Source organism: Hesperophylax consimilis, chromosome 1, assembly GCF_061612785.1.
Source record: "Hesperophylax consimilis isolate HC1 chromosome 1, BYU_Hcon_1.0, whole genome shotgun sequence".
Lineage (NCBI taxonomy): Eukaryota > Metazoa > Arthropoda > Insecta > Trichoptera > Limnephilidae > Hesperophylax > Hesperophylax consimilis.
The window spans coordinates 22,095,457-22,112,434 of record NC_142836.1 but is presented as its reverse complement, the minus strand read 5'-3'; the positions used below and the strand labels follow the sequence as shown (position 1 = coordinate 22,112,434).

Below are 16,978 nucleotides of genomic sequence, written 5' to 3'. Positions count from 1 at the left end.
GCATCACTTGGCCACATAATATATAATTTTATATTAATATCATTTTACAGCTCCACACGATCAACTTTGCAGTCGGTGGTGTTGCTAGTGTAGATTTTGTGAAAACAAAGAAATCTCATTTGGCCGCCTACAAAGTTAACCGTGTCGCAAGTAGAAAAAGTTATCAACAATTTATTTATTTTAGCATCTGTAAGTAAATGTCTGAAAACATTTTTCTACAACTCGGAGTGAAAGTAGGGTTGTGACAATACACATATACGTAAAATACAGAAAATTCTAGAATACACTATTAAAAAAAAAATTCATCGTGAAATCTGGACGTTCGAAATTGAGAGTTAAAATTTATCAGTCCATTAGTTATTTATAATATCTTAACTACTAGATATATAGCAGACATCTGTTTTCTGAAGCTGCAAAATGAGGCGTCATGAAATTTCCACAGATTACTCTAGAATTTCAAGGTCAACCATTTGACTATTTTTAGTGCGGAGGTCATTTCATCAATAATAAAAAATTTAATAATAAAAGCATGTAAGTAACAATAAATTTGACTTATATTTATTATTATCAACAAGACCATAACACATTATCTGCCTGGTGTATTGACAATGAAATGGAATTGAATATAGCTAAGTGCAAAGTTATAAATTTCACCAAGAACACCAACAAAACTCTATACTCATATAGCATATGTGGTCACAATCTGGAAACAGTTCAATCGATCAAAGATTTAGGAATTATATTCGACAACAAACTAACGTTCAACCAACACATAGAATACATTGTAAATAAATCAAATAAAGTACTAGGTTTTATTGTAAGATCAACTAAACTGTTCAAGAACTCTAATAGCCTAATAATTCTATTCAATTCGTTAATCCGCAGTGTTCTTGAGTACGGGTCAACAGTCTGGAATCCACATTACATTACACAAGTATCCAGACTTGAATCTGTCCAAAGAAAATTTACACGGATTTTGTCTTATCGATCAGGTGTCTACCATCTTCTAAATGGGTATGAACAAAGACTTACATATTTCAAATTAGAGAGTTTAGTTAAAAGACGAAATATAAATGACCTCTTAATGCTTTACAAAATTGTGAATAATCGTGTTAATAGTAACTTAGTCAATCAAATCAATTTTTACGCCAGGCCCAAATATACTAGAAATATGAACATATTTTGGACCGAAATTTTTGCCAATAACACTGGATATTTTAATCCTATGTCTAGAATGTCTCGATCATACAATGATCTTGCTAAAATACACACTGTCATAGATATTTTTGCAAATAATATAACGTGTTTCAAGAAATATCTCCACGATTTCTGTACTTAAAAAAAAAGAAAAATAAATAAATAAAAAAAATGTTTAGTGGTTTAGAATTTTTTTTAATATGTACTCTTTAAATTTTTCTACTTATTATGTGCTTAAATCTTTGTAATTAAGTTTTAAGTTTTGTATTTAAATACTGTCATTATTTTACATGTTTGCTTATGTGAATGTGCAAATGTGATTGCTGCAGACACATTAGTCTAGGGATATTTATAATTGTACTTTTTTATTTTGTAATCCATTATTAATGTTTTTATAAATATCCTGTTTGTGTCTCGAATAAATAAATAAAATAAAATAAAAAAATACTGTTGATAATTGTTTGTAAATTTTGGTATACAAATGGCTAAAATAAAATTAATTAACAAAAAAGAAATAGAACAGATTAAATTGAAAGGATGTATTTAATTTTTACAGATGGATATTTTTTTGAAAGGCAATAAAACATAATCATGACAGAGAGATTTTCCGATTGTTTGTTTAGTGATAATTATTGACCGTTGGGTATTACAAAATGAATAGTATTAACGTTTATACACGGCGAAGTTATTGAGTGAACGAGATAACGACTGGGTGAAAGTCCGTCAAGAACGACAGAAACAATAATATTTTTTGGGGATTAAGTACATTGAGGAGCATTTATGTATAAGCACAAAGTACCTGTACATCATTCCAGATTAGACGTGCGATTATCCAATGTCTAAAGTTTTCGGCACCGCTAGTCAGATTGTTGATTGAAGGTATACCGAATTCCACAAATCTCCTCATCATCGAATACCGTCAGAGTTCAAATTCGAGTATTGAAGCAAATTGTAGAAATATATTGGCCCCAATAATCTACAATCCGATGGATCAATAGCGATAAAGAAAAGCTAAATCGATGTTGTTTCCTTAAATAATTCATTTAAAATTTTCAATTTAATGGAAAAAGATATTAAAGACCTGGCAACAAGTATAAATATAAGACACAAAATCCACACATGGATAGTCAACAAAGGCATTGTATACTGCGGACAGATAACATCTACAATACTATAAATTATAGCACCCTCCACGCCTGTATTTTCGTCTTTTGTTCTCATTCATTTATTTGTATTTACATTATTTCTTATGTTTTTTAATTTATCTCTTTATTTAATTTGATTCACTTGATCGTGCCATTTCTTTCTCTGGCATCTCCGAGTTCTTCTGCCATTCACCGTAGAAGTGGTAGAGGAAGGTTGGGATCACATGGGTTGAAAGTAGATCAATTTTATTAAAGCTACTTCATTCTAGCATCCGCTGAATAGATAATACTCACTAGAAAAACCGCACATTTAACTGATGTTGCCGCTGACTTAGTACCTTTTGGTTCTAGCCCATTTAGCACGCAGTCTATTTCTCTTATACTGCCTGATATCATATCATCTCTTTAAAAACAAAATTTTACTTAAATACACAAAACAAAAATCGGTTCAAAACCATCAACTCTTACAAACATCTAAAACATGTACTTGAAATTTCTACAAAGAAATTTCAAGTACATTGAGACTAAAATATGTAATAATCTATCTGACAAAACAAGATAACTAAAAAATCTAACCATATTTAAAATCTCGGCCATACAATCAATCAACAAAGGACGCGCAATAATTAATTAACAAACACAAATCTAAATAAAAGTTCTCCAATCCTATTACTGTCACCAAATACCAATACCAACCCGAATTACAAAAAATCCCCATCCCTAGTGAGATAGACGTAGTAAAAATATATGTAAACCCTACTTAAATAGATGTGCAATAAATAAATAGCACATGGCCATTCCATTTGATAAAGGGGTCATTCCCCCGAGCAGGTTAAAAAGTGTTCGCGTGATTTTCATGTCAAATATTTACTACATTCTAGCGTAAGTGGCTTTAGGTTGTGTCATTACTAAAGAACTAACTATGTTTAAAGTTATATTTGAATATCTTCAAAACTTTTCGAAATAATCAATATTTTGTGGTCCAAAAATCACTTCTGCGAAACTCTTAATACAATATTTTTCTGTAAAATAGAAATGCGGAGAGCAAGTTTTGTAGTATTCTGTTTATTATTTTATTAAAACAATGCCCGGACAGGGGACGGTCCAGAGTCCAGAGATGAAATCTCCGTCACAGGAATAACATATCGTATTATGTCATTTAATTACATCTCAAGCATCTTCAGATGCATTCATGAAGTTATTTTTATATTGGTTACTTTAATAATTGTCTTTTGATTGATTGAACAACATTCATTAGTAGGACGTGTATAATATTAAAGATGTCTTAAAAACTTTTTGCTGTCATTTGTCACTTCTTTCACACATCTAACAGAATTATTAATGATTCCATCTCAAATAATACATTAGAAAAAGTGTATTATGCTCTACATAATACTATTTGGTATTTTGGTCACACCGTCGAAAGCGTATGCAAACATCGTGTGAAAAATATTATTTTGTATCTTCGATATCTTTTACAAAAGAAGTTCGAATTCAGACAGGGTAAAAAAACACTCCTGAGTGTACTCAAGCCAATGAGAGCATCTAAAAATTTAAATAAATTATTTACTTCACTACTTTGGTTTTAATCTGAAAAATAATTACTGGCCTTACATCAACTGTATTTCAATTAAAATTGAAAATCTGCAGCACAAGTGTACACGTGAGACGAGGAAAGAAATAAAATAATTCTCCAGTAAAAAAAATCATAGACGAAAGTCCAAAAGCATCAAAGATATTTGACGAATTACCAGAGGAAATTAAATTAGAAGAAAATAAATATAAAATCAAAATTCACTACCATATCACCTTAGAAGAGACAATGTTGCGTCAAAACATTATCTCTTATAAAAATACATTATATCAAATCGTGGTTAAAATTCACTGAAATAGATATTTGTTTCGTGTAAGTAAGAGTCGTCATCTATAGTGTTTAGTCCTAGACAGAATTATACCGTTTTCTTTTTATTTAAATAACTTCTCTCTTATAACTCCATTTTATTATTTTTTTCCTAGAAAACTAAGACTTTGTGTAATACTAGATATTTTAAGTCAAATTTAAAATATTAAATCTTAGAAATATGTTAAAAATTGTTACAATACCCACGAACAGTGACCTTTCCTTTGTGAGATTTTTTTATATTTCCTTGTATTTTTTTATTACCCTGTATTTTATAATTTAAATTAATAATTTTTTTATAAAATTAAGAAATTGTGTGATTAATTTATACAGAAACCAAGATTTTTGTTAAATATCTATAATATAATCATCTATTCAACATTTTCAGCTTACTGTGGTGGTAGTAGGAGATTTTCAAATATTGTTAGGTTATTAGTAACCCGGGAATGTTTGTCTTTCTTTAAAAAAAAAACATATTACCAAGTTTAAGTGACTGTCATTGGCTAGAAAAGAGTAGCAGTGTTTTACTCGAAATAAAAACAGGGTGTGCAATAATATGCCCTATGTGGGCGCAATAGGAGCAATTGGCGCTCTAAATCGCCAACGCGCTGATAATTCCTAACCGCGAGCCGAGCCTCGAATTGTGTGAGCCATAATTCGAGTGAGGGCTCGCGTTTCGGCTCGCAAATGTATACTAACGTTATTAGCCATTGAGATAAATTTTCATTAAAACGGCGCTACATAAAGTACAAATCATCCGAATATTATTGATTACAGTGACTACCTACCTAGGCGTCTACTAGTTTTGACAAGTGGCGCCAAAATTTTACTGGCGCCAGGCATCGTTTGGCTCAGGGCCGGGCCCTGCCTCTGAGGTCTACGGATTTGGAGAATTCGGTGATCAAAACTCGTCCGTTCCACAGAAGCGAATAGGAATTCCATCGTTCGCCTTTCAAGAATCGATGCTACTAAATAACTACAGGACCCTTGTTTGAATGACAAATGATGAAATATCAATAAATTCTATCCAACTTAAGAAATAATCGACGAAACAAATTCTTTTTTGGGACTCGCAACCAAAATATTACTAGGCATCTGCTAATGAATTCGCTAAAACGAAATGTGATCGAATGTTATGCAAAAAATGGGTAGGTATGTACAGATCATTGACGTCAAATAATCTGCGGTAGGTATAATAAGACCAAAATACATTTTTGATTTTTTTAAATATTAGCGTCAGTCCCGGCTAATAAAAATGGTCAATACGCTTAGTAAAATCAATATACAGGGTTTTCCAATAAGAGGTGTTATTTTTATATTCAATCGTAAAAGATCAATGGTTTCGTTGCTTGTGTGGCACGTATCAATGTATCAATGATCTTCTTGCAAGTAAACGTTGTCCAGATCAATACCATCCAATTCCGGCCATAAAAAATCATTAATCATCTCTCGATAGCGCAATCCATTCACCGTAACTGTTGCTCCAGCCTCATTTTCGAAAAAATAAGGTCCAATGACTCCGCCGGACCATAAACCGCACCAAACAGTCACAAGTTGAGGAAAGAGAGGCTTTTCAACAATAACTCTTGGGTTTTCCGAGCCCCAGATGCGACAATTTTGCTTGTTGACAAAGCCACCGAGGTGGAAATGGGCCTCATCACTCAAGATAATTTGCATTTGATTCACTCAAGTGAATTTTAATAATTTCAATGCGTTGTTGAAGCGTGTATCGTTCCATTTTTATTAATGGCGTAGTTTCTACTTGTCAATTGTCAAAAAATGACAGCTTCAAAAATAAAATCTACCGAGATAGCGGGCTATTAAAAAGAACACCTCTTATTGGAAAACCCTGTATAACGGCAATCATTAGTAAAACCTGTCGCTCAGAAAACGGTTAACTGATTTGCAAATAATATTATAGTTCTTACATAAATCGTTTTTCGTCTCAAACGGGGCCTCTGTAAATGATATTTGTTTTAAAAATGGACAGAGCAACAAGGAGAAATAAATAAGTTTGGAAAGACCTCGAGAAGAAATGTTGTTGAGGAAGGTTGTTCACAGAATCACATTGGTTAGTCAGAGGCGGTGCACTGACAATATTTATTTTATTTATTTAAGGAGAAAACACAGATACAGACAGTAATTAAAAGATAATTTTGTAAAACAATAACTTGAGAATTCGCCTGCATCCTAACTATTTCTCACAGATTGACTGGTAGATAACAATTTAAAATATTTTTTTACATGTAAATAAGGAAAAAGTATAAAAGAAAATTATTTTGTATATAGATAATGCTCAGTGTCAAATAAAAGTGTATAAATATTTTTTATATAAGTTTAGAGATAAATCATAAAAAAAAACTTAAAGAGCATAGTGAATGAAGTAAGTACACATTTTCTTTTTTTTAATTAATATTGTCGGTCTATTCCCTACACCAGCTAAATATACTAGCAATATTGGAGCTTATACATCAATAAGCTGGTAACTAAATTATAAAAGTTATAAACGTCAGCTTGAAGACGCAAGCAATCCTCAATATTTATAATTAATAGAAATATATTTATTTAGCGACCCTGTGGGCTTTTACATGCATGGATATACAAGAAAATACAGAACATAAGTACATAGTATGTAATCTAAGCTACAATCACCTATCAGTTAACCCCTACAGCGTTTGAGGGTCATATATGACCGTATTTTATAGAAGTGTTTTTATCTTTTTTTTCTGTCACGCGAAAATACATAATTTTTTGAAGTTAGACAGAGACATAATAAATCTTTACGGTTTGCCTCAAAAATTTATACTGGAATCCATTAATAAAATCCTCAAATTAGCCAAAATGAATAATCCATATTTGGCACCGTTATCGTAACAATCGGTTTAACATATGTGGTCACAATCTGGAAACAGTTCAATCGATCAAAGATTTAGGAATTATATTCGACAACAAACTAACGTTCAACCAACACATAGAATACATTGTAAATAAATCAAATAAAGTACTAGGTTTTATTGTAAGATCAACTAAACTGTTCAAGAACTCTAATAGCCTAATAATTCTATTCAATTCGTTAATCCGCAGTGTTCTTGAGTACGGGTCAACAGTCTGGAATCCACATTACATTACACAAGTATCCAGACTTGAATCTGTCCAAAGAAAATTTACACGGATTTTGTCTTATCGATCAGGTGTCTACCATCTTCTAAATGGGTATGAACAAAGACTTACATATTTCAAATTAGAGAGTTTAGTTAAAAGACGAAATATAAATGACCTCTTAATGCTTTACAAAATTGTGAATAATCGTGTTAATAGTAACTTAGTCAATCAAATCAATTTTTACGCCAGGCCCAAATATACTAGAAATATGAACATATTTTGGACCGAAATTTTTGCCAATAACACTGGATATTTTAATCCTATGTCTAGAATGTCTCGATCATACAATGATCTTGCTAAAATACACACTGTCATAGATATTTTTGCAAATAATATAACGTGTTTCAAGAAATATCTCCACGATTTCTGTACTTAAAAAAAAAGAAAAATAAATAAATAAAAAAAATGTTTAGTGGTTTAGAATTTTTTTTAATATGTACTCTTTAAATTTTTCTACTTATTATGTGCTTAAATCTTTGTAATTAAGTTTTAAGTTTTGTATTTAAATACTGTCATTATTTTACATGTTTGCTTATGTGAATGTGCAAATGTGATTGCTGCAGACACATTAGTCTAGGGATATTTATAATTGTACTTTTTTATTTTGTAATCCATTATTAATGTTTTTATAAATATCCTGTTTGTGTCTCGAATAAATAAATAAAATAAAATAAAAAAATACTGTTGATAATTGTTTGTAAATTTTGGTATACAAATGGCTAAAATAAAATTAATTAACAAAAAAGAAATAGAACAGATTAAATTGAAAGGATGTATTTAATTTTTACAGATGGATATTTTTTTGAAAGGCAATAAAACATAATCATGACAGAGAGATTTTCCGATTGTTTGTTTAGTGATAATTATTGACCGTTGGGTATTACAAAATGAATAGTATTAACGTTTATACACGGCGAAGTTATTGAGTGAACGAGATAACGACTGGGTGAAAGTCCGTCAAGAACGACAGAAACAATAATATTTTTTGGGGATTAAGTACATTGAGGAGCATTTATGTATAAGCACAAAGTACCTGTACATCATTCCAGATTAGACGTGCGATTATCCAATGTCTAAAGTTTTCGGCACCGCTAGTCAGATTGTTGATTGAAGGTATACCGAATTCCACAAATCTCCTCATCATCGAATACCGTCAGAGTTCAAATTCGAGTATTGAAGCAAATTGTAGAAATATATTGGCCCCAATAATCTACAATCCGATGGATCAATAGCGATAAAGAAAAGCTAAATCGATGTTGTTTCCTTAAATAATTCATTTAAAATTTTCAATTTAATGGAAAAAGATATTAAAGACCTGGCAACAAGTATAAATATAAGACACAAAATCCACACATGGATAGTCAACAAAGGCATTGTATACTGCGGACAGATAACATCTACAATACTATAAATTATAGCACCCTCCACGCCTGTATTTTCGTCTTTTGTTCTCATTCATTTATTTGTATTTACATTATTTCTTATGTTTTTTAATTTATCTCTTTATTTAATTTGATTCACTTGATCGTGCCATTTCTTTCTCTGGCATCTCCGAGTTCTTCTGCCATTCACCGTAGAAGTGGTAGAGGAAGGTTGGGATCACATGGGTTGAAAGTAGATCAATTTTATTAAAGCTACTTCATTCTAGCATCCGCTGAATAGATAATACTCACTAGAAAAACCGCACATTTAACTGATGTTGCCGCTGACTTAGTACCTTTTGGTTCTAGCCCATTTAGCACGCAGTCTATTTCTCTTATACTGCCTGATATCATATCATCTCTTTAAAAACAAAATTTTACTTAAATACACAAAACAAAAATCGGTTCAAAACCATCAACTCTTACAAACATCTAAAACATGTACTTGAAATTTCTACAAAGAAATTTCAAGTACATTGAGACTAAAATATGTAATAATCTATCTGACAAATAAAAAATCTAACCATATTTAAAATCTCGGCCATACAATCAATCAACAAAGGACGCGCAATAATTAATTAACAAACACAAATCTAAATAAAAGTTCTCCAATCCTATTACTGTCACCAAATACCAATACCAACCCGAATTACAAAAAATCCCCATCCCTAGTGAGATAGACGTAGTAAAAATATATGTAAACCCTACTTAAATAGATGTGCAATAAATAAATAGCACATGGCCATTCCATTTGATAAAGGGGTCATTCCCCCGAGCAGGTTAAAAAGTGTTCGCGTGATTTTCATGTCAAATATTTACTACATTCTAGCGTAAGTGGCTTTAGGTTGTGTCATTACTAAAGAACTAACTATGTTTAAAGTTATATTTGAATATCTTCAAAACTTTTCGAAATAATCAATATTTTGTGGTCCAAAAATCACTTCTGCGAAACTCTTAATACAATATTTTTCTGTAAAATAGAAATGCGGAGAGCAAGTTTTGTAGTATTCTGTTTATTATTTTATTAAAACAATGCCCGGACAGGGGACGGTCCAGAGTCCAGAGATGAAATCTCCGTCACAGGAATAACATATCGTATTATGTCATTTAATTACATCTCAAGCATCTTCAGATGCATTCATGAAGTTATTTTTATATTGGTTACTTTAATAATTGTCTTTTGATTGATTGAACAACATTCATTAGTAGGACGTGTATAATATTAAAGATGTCTTAAAAACTTTTTGCTGTCATTTGTCACTTCTTTCACACATCTAACAGAATTATTAATGATTCCATCTCAAATAATACATTAGAAAAAGTGTATTATGCTCTACATAATACTATTTGGTATTTTGGTCACACCGTCGAAAGCGTATGCAAACATCGTGTGAAAAATATTATTTTGTATCTTCGATATCTTTTACAAAAGAAGTTCGAATTCAGACAGGGTAAAAAAACACTCCTGAGTGTACTCAAGCCAATGAGAGCATCTAAAAATTTAAATAAATTATTTACTTCACTACTTTGGTTTTAATCTGAAAAATAATTACTGGCCTTACATCAACTGTATTTCAATTAAAATTGAAAATCTGCAGCACAAGTGTACACGTGAGACGAGGAAAGAAATAAAATAATTCTCCAGTAAAAAAAATCATAGACGAAAGTCCAAAAGCATCAAAGATATTTGACGAATTACCAGAGGAAATTAAATTAGAAGAAAATAAATATAAAATCAAAATTCACTACCATATCACCTTAGAAGAGACAATGTTGCGTCAAAACATTATCTCTTATAAAAATACATTATATCAAATCGTGGTTAAAATTCACTGAAATAGATATTTGTTTCGTGTAAGTAAGAGTCGTCATCTATAGTGTTTAGTCCTAGACAGAATTATACCGTTTTCTTTTTATTTAAATAACTTCTCTCTTATAACTCCATTTTATTATTTTTTTCCTAGAAAACTAAGACTTTGTGTAATACTAGATATTTTAAGTCAAATTTAAAATATTAAATCTTAGAAATATGTTAAAAATTGTTACAATACCCACGAACAGTGACCTTTCCTTTGTGAGATTTTTTTATATTTCCTTGTATTTTTTTATTACCCTGTATTTTATAATTTAAATTAATAATTTTTTTATAAAATTAAGAAATTGTGTGATTAATTTATACAGAAACCAAGATTTTTTTTAAATATCTATAATATAATCATCTATTCAACATTTTCAGCTTACTGTGGTGGTAGTAGGAGATTTTCAAATATTGTTAGGTTATTAGTAACCCGGGAATGTTTGTCTTTCTTTAAAAAAAAAACATATTACCAAGTTTAAGTGACTGTCATTGGCTAGAAAAGAGTAGCAGTGTTTTACTCGAAATAAAAACAGGGTGTGCAATAATATGCCCTATGTGGGCGCAATAGGAGCAATTGGCGCTCTAAATCGCCAACGCGCTGATAATTCCTAACCGCGAGCCGAGCCTCGAATTGTGTGAGCCATAATTCGAGTGAGGGCTCGCGTTTCGGCTCGCAAATGTATACTAACGTTATTAGCCATTGAGATAAATTTTCATTAAAACGGCGCTACATAAAGTACAAATCATCCGAATATTATTGATTACAGTGACTACCTACCTAGGCGTCTACTAGTTTTGACAAGTGGCGCCAAAATTTTACTGGCGCCAGGCATCGTTTGGCTCAGGGCCGGGCCCTGCCTCTGAGGTCTACGGATTTGGAGAATTCGGTGATCAAAACTCGTCCGTTCCACAGAAGCGAATAGGAATTCCATCGTTCGCCTTTCAAGAATCGATGCTACTAAATAACTACAGGACCCTTGTTTGAATGACAAATGATGAAATATCAATAAATTCTATCCAACTTAAGAAATAATCGACGAAACAAATTCTTTTTTGGGACTCGCAACCAAAATATTACTAGGCATCTGCTAATGAATTCGCTAAAACGAAATGTGATCGAATGTTATGCAAAAAATGGGTAGGTATGTACAGATCATTGACGTCAAATAATCTGCGGTAGGTATAATAAGACCAAAATACATTTTTGATTTTTTTAAATATTAGCGTCAGTCCCGGCTAATAAAAATGGTCAATACGCTTAGTAAAATCAATATACAGGGTTTTCCAATAAGAGGTGTTATTTTTATATTCAATCGTAAAAGATCAATGGTTTCGTTGCTTGTGTGGCACGTATCAATGTATCAATGATCTTCTTGCAAGTAAACGTTGTCCAGATCAATACCATCCAATTCCGGCCATAAAAAATCATTAATCATCTCTCGATAGCGCAATCCATTCACCGTAACTGTTGCTCCAGCCTCATTTTCGAAAAAATAAGGTCCAATGACTCCGCCGGACCATAAACCGCACCAAACAGTCACAAGTTGAGGAAAGAGAGGCTTTTCAACAATAACTCTTGGGTTTTCCGAGCCCCAGATGCGACAATTTTGCTTGTTGACAAAGCCACCGAGGTGGAAATGGGCCTCATCACTCAAGATAATTTGCATTTGATTCACTCAAGTGAATTTTAATAATTTCAATGCGTTGTTGAAGCGTGTATCGTTCCATTTTTATTAATGGCGTAGTTTCTACTTGTCAATTGTCAAAAAATGACAGCTTCAAAAATAAAATCTACCGAGATAGCGGGCTATTAAAAAGAACACCTCTTATTGGAAAACCCTGTATAACGGCAATCATTAGTAAAACCTGTCGCTCAGAAAACGGTTAACTGATTTGCAAATAATATTATAGTTCTTACATAAATCGTTTTTCGTCTCAAACGGGGCCTCTGTAAATGATATTTGTTTTAAAAATGGACAGAGCAACAAGGAGAAATAAATAAGTTTGGAAAGACCTCGAGAAGAAATGTTGTTGAGGAAGGTTGTTCACAGAATCACATTGGTTAGTCAGAGGCGGTGCACTGACAATATTTATTTTATTTATTTAAGGAGAAAACACAGATACAGACAGTAATTAAAAGATAATTTTGTAAAACAATAACTTGAGAATTCGCCTGCATCCTAACTATTTCTCACAGATTGACTGGTAGATAACAATTTAAAATATTTTTTTACATGTAAATAAGGAAAAAGTATAAAAGAAAATTATTTTGTATATAGATAATGCTCAGTGTCAAATAAAAGTGTATAAATATTTTTTATATAAGTTTAGAGATAAATCATAAAAAAAAACTTAAAGAGCATAGTGAATGAAGTAAGTACACATTTTCTTTTTTTTAATTAATATTGTCGGTCTATTCCCTACACCAGCTAAATATACTAGCAATATTGGAGCTTATACATCAATAAGCTGGTAACTAAATTATAAAAGTTATAAACGTCAGCTTGAAGACGCAAGCAATCCTCAATATTTATAATTAATAGAAATATATTTATTTAGCGACCCTGTGGGCTTTTACATGCATGGATATACAAGAAAATACAGAACATAAGTACATAGTATGTAATCTAAGCTACAATCACCTATCAGTTAACCCCTACAGCGTTTGAGGGTCATATATGACCGTATTTTATAGAAGTGTTTTTATCTTTTTTTTCTGTCACGCGAAAATACATAATTTTTTGAAGTTAGACAGAGACATAATAAATCTTTACGGTTTGCCTCAAAAATTTATACTGGAATCCATTAATAAAATCCTCAAATTAGCCAAAATGAATAATCCATATTTGGCACCGTTATCGTAACAATCGGTTTAACTGTAAAAATAATTATTATAGGAACGAGATAAAAGTGAAGTTACAGTTTTCTTATGAATTCTCCAAACAAAACAAACGTGTTTTCGAAATATTGAGTTCTCTCAATTTTTCTACGATTGGGGTAAAAAATTAAGTAAAAATGTGGTTAGCGTTTTTAGACAACATTTTATACGTTATGTTTATTTTAAATGCATACACCGGAAAAATGATTTTATCTAGATTCTAAAACAGTATTTTTTTTTACGGAAAATTAAAAAATAAGATATATTATATACATATAGCGCATTTGAAATACACAGAAAACGTTGAAAACTGAACAAATGTGATGAATGTACTGAAGGGTTAAGGAAAATTGCATATCTAATACATAGATTGGAAGATTTCGTATGTGACAAATCGCCTTCTGTTTTCGAGGTAACTTCCAAAAGCATGTAACGGAAAGAATGATTGCAAGGAACATTCGCAATTGCCTTCAGCAAGACCATAGCTAACCAACGTCCATAAAGAGGCGTACCGCTGATAGCACCTTTATAACATCCTCCTTTTTCAAATAAATAACGCATGTAACAGAGAGAGAAGTTACAACAGATCTATCAGCTGTCAGCAGCAGAAGAACCTTAAAAGACCTTCACCCATAAAAAAGTTCCACTGTAACCTTAAATATAGGTCGCGATGGATAAGTAGGATCAGGCCTGACTATAGTTGACCAACACCCGTAAAGAGATGCAGTTGCTCATTATTGATAAACTCGGTTGGCCAAGTACGAGTACTATTAAGCAAGTGGTAAATAGTATGTTTAGTGTATAGGTACACGGCTTATGTCACACTTATGATAATTTATGTTGATTGGCGTCAGTGGAGTCAGTGCTCGGTGTGACAGTGTGTAGAGGTGGGCAGGTCCTGTACTTGCGGAGCCAATGCCAAGTAATGTAAGCAAGTACTAATTGAGGCCGCAATCAAGAAGCAAACCCAAGTGCGTCTTCAAACAGCTCACTACTTTTTTTATTTGAATACTATACAAGAGCTACAATAGCACCATGGCATCCCGAATAAGGAGACTCAATCAAAATATAGAACAAACAATGATTAGATCAGGATATTAATTATCTTATTTTTTTACCATTGAATGGATATTTCAGATTACCAGCTGATTACCTGACCATTTCGAGATGTTTTGCTCTTTCATACATTACGATTTCTGCAGTAAGTTAGAATAATCAGAAATAGCTGTGCAAATGTGACGTTAGAGCTCACCTAAGAAAGGTTTAACGATTCATACAATCAGATTCCCGAAATGTATTCATAATGTTTGTTGTTTATCATGTTAGCGTGCAGTTTTTTATACACACAAACCATTGACAGTTATGACACAGACTCCTTATCAGCGCGGTAAGCAGAATTCCTCAGTTGTACCTCCTTGTTTACACAGCATGTCTATGTGTATTCCTAAACTAAAGTCCACAAATCGCACGTGTTTACTGATATTAACTACCAGCTTCCTATTACATAATAATGTACTTGTATCTGACAGACACCACTTCCCACGGAGCAGATTATAGTATCCCGATTTGCATCATAACAGAAGTGGGCGGTGTGCGGAATGAACATATCATGAATATACTATAATAATTATTATTCTATTATGTATGTAGTCGAGGCGGATAAACACATCCGCCACAATAAGTCAGTTGATAGTCGTGCACCTTGAATTTGATCACAAAAATAGAAACCTAACGGCAGATGTTCCTTTTCTGAACCCAGGCCCATCGACCGGATGCTCCTAGCTCCTACCACATCCAGATATTACTTCCATTCATGTTTGCACAACCAACTATTATAATATGTATTATACCGATGCTATAAATAATAAAATGGAGAATGGGATTGAGAGACTTATGCTCAATGCAAAGAATACTGAAATAGGCACTGAAAAAAGATTAGAAGGAATATACAATGGTGCGCACGAAATTTTGCGATCTGGGTCAACTAGGTAAAGGCAAACGATAAACTGTGTAGCGATCTTCGGCTAAGCAATAATAATACACAATCAAACACAATGCTATGCTAAGTGACAAATTAATAACTTCATGTAGGTAGGATGGTTCGATTCACAAATCAATTTGTGTTCAATTGATATGAAAATATTTTGTTATTTTGGTATTTTGACAGCAAAATTGTCCAGCAAATCCCATCAACAATGTATTGTCCTTGCCATTTTGACGTTAAGTTATGGTTTTTGGTGGGATTTTATTTGAAAATGAATATCTCACTAAATGAAGTAATGGGTTTTTCGTTGGACAAAAATAAATAAACGCCAATTAAAATAATAAATTGACTGGTGGCGGACTTGACTTGGCAAATGTTTTTAGATTTTTTTACCTTGTAACTGAATTATAAAAGAAAAATTAGCAGCCTTTGGTGAAGCTTAGTGGAAAAATTTAGTAATTGCTGACATTATAATATGCTTAGTAGTATAATTATTATCTATTAGAGATGGATAATGAATATTACCTCGTACAACTTCCCGGGGAATCGGCGATTAGCGGTGTTTCTTGAGAACCTTATATATGTATTATTGATATAAATTGTCACTGCCTGAAGAATCTTATGGAGAATAATGATACGTACGATACCATTATTTAATTCCACAAGTCAATTTCGCACAAGTGATTCACTTCCAACACGGCTGATGCCGGAAAAAGGTTACACCTTTTATATCACGGGATAAGATTCAGAAGATTTAACACTGCTAAAATTATGCGTTCAAACATAATTCCTCAAGGTATAATTACTACACAACTTGTTAACACACACTTCGAGGCTTTTGAAGTACAAATCATCGAAAAACTTAAGGATTTGGGTGTCATATGACAGATATTTTTAAGGTTAGATAGCTACTGAAGGCCGCCCATTTACTTAAATAGACAATGATATTATAAAATCATTGCACGAAGCTTATTTTTATGCTGTATCTAAAAACACATAAAACTAATAAAAAAACGTCAGAAAAACGAACAACTGACAGCGAACCGAAGGGGACGCCACTCCACTTATAGGTTAGGTCGCCACCATAAATATACCACTCTCGTCGCCACCGACTGGATGATTAGTACCGCTATGTTGGTACGGCAGATGTATTTCAACCAACATTTTACGCCCGTCATAGGCACGTAGGTTTTAGGGTCGCTAGTTTGTATATGAACTAAAAGAAACTAAAGGGAAATAGGTAAAAATTGCAAAGTTTTGCGATCGATGAAAATATTCGTATTATTTCTAAACTAAAAAATCTTTGAATTGTATTTGAAATAAGTAATATTAAAAAATATGTTTTGCTCAATCCTCCAACCCCTACCGCATCGCAAAAAAATACTGTTTTGCTTCTGGCTGAAAGAGAAAAAATGTTCAGAAATATTGAATGT

At 32.2% G+C, this 16,978-nt stretch overlaps 1 protein-coding gene across 1 annotated transcript in view; it reads right to left on the bottom strand.

The window, feature by feature from the left end:
• Positions 1-16,632, bottom strand: part of LOC149426448 (very long chain fatty acid elongase 7-like) — a 127,778-nt gene extending 111,146 nt beyond the window's left edge. The window contains exon 1 of the mRNA XM_089651698.1: positions 16,071-16,632. The gene's annotated coding sequence lies outside the window, so the exon portion shown is untranslated. The remainder of the gene's footprint in view (positions 1-16,070) is intronic.
• Positions 16,633-16,978: the final 346 nt, after the last annotated feature.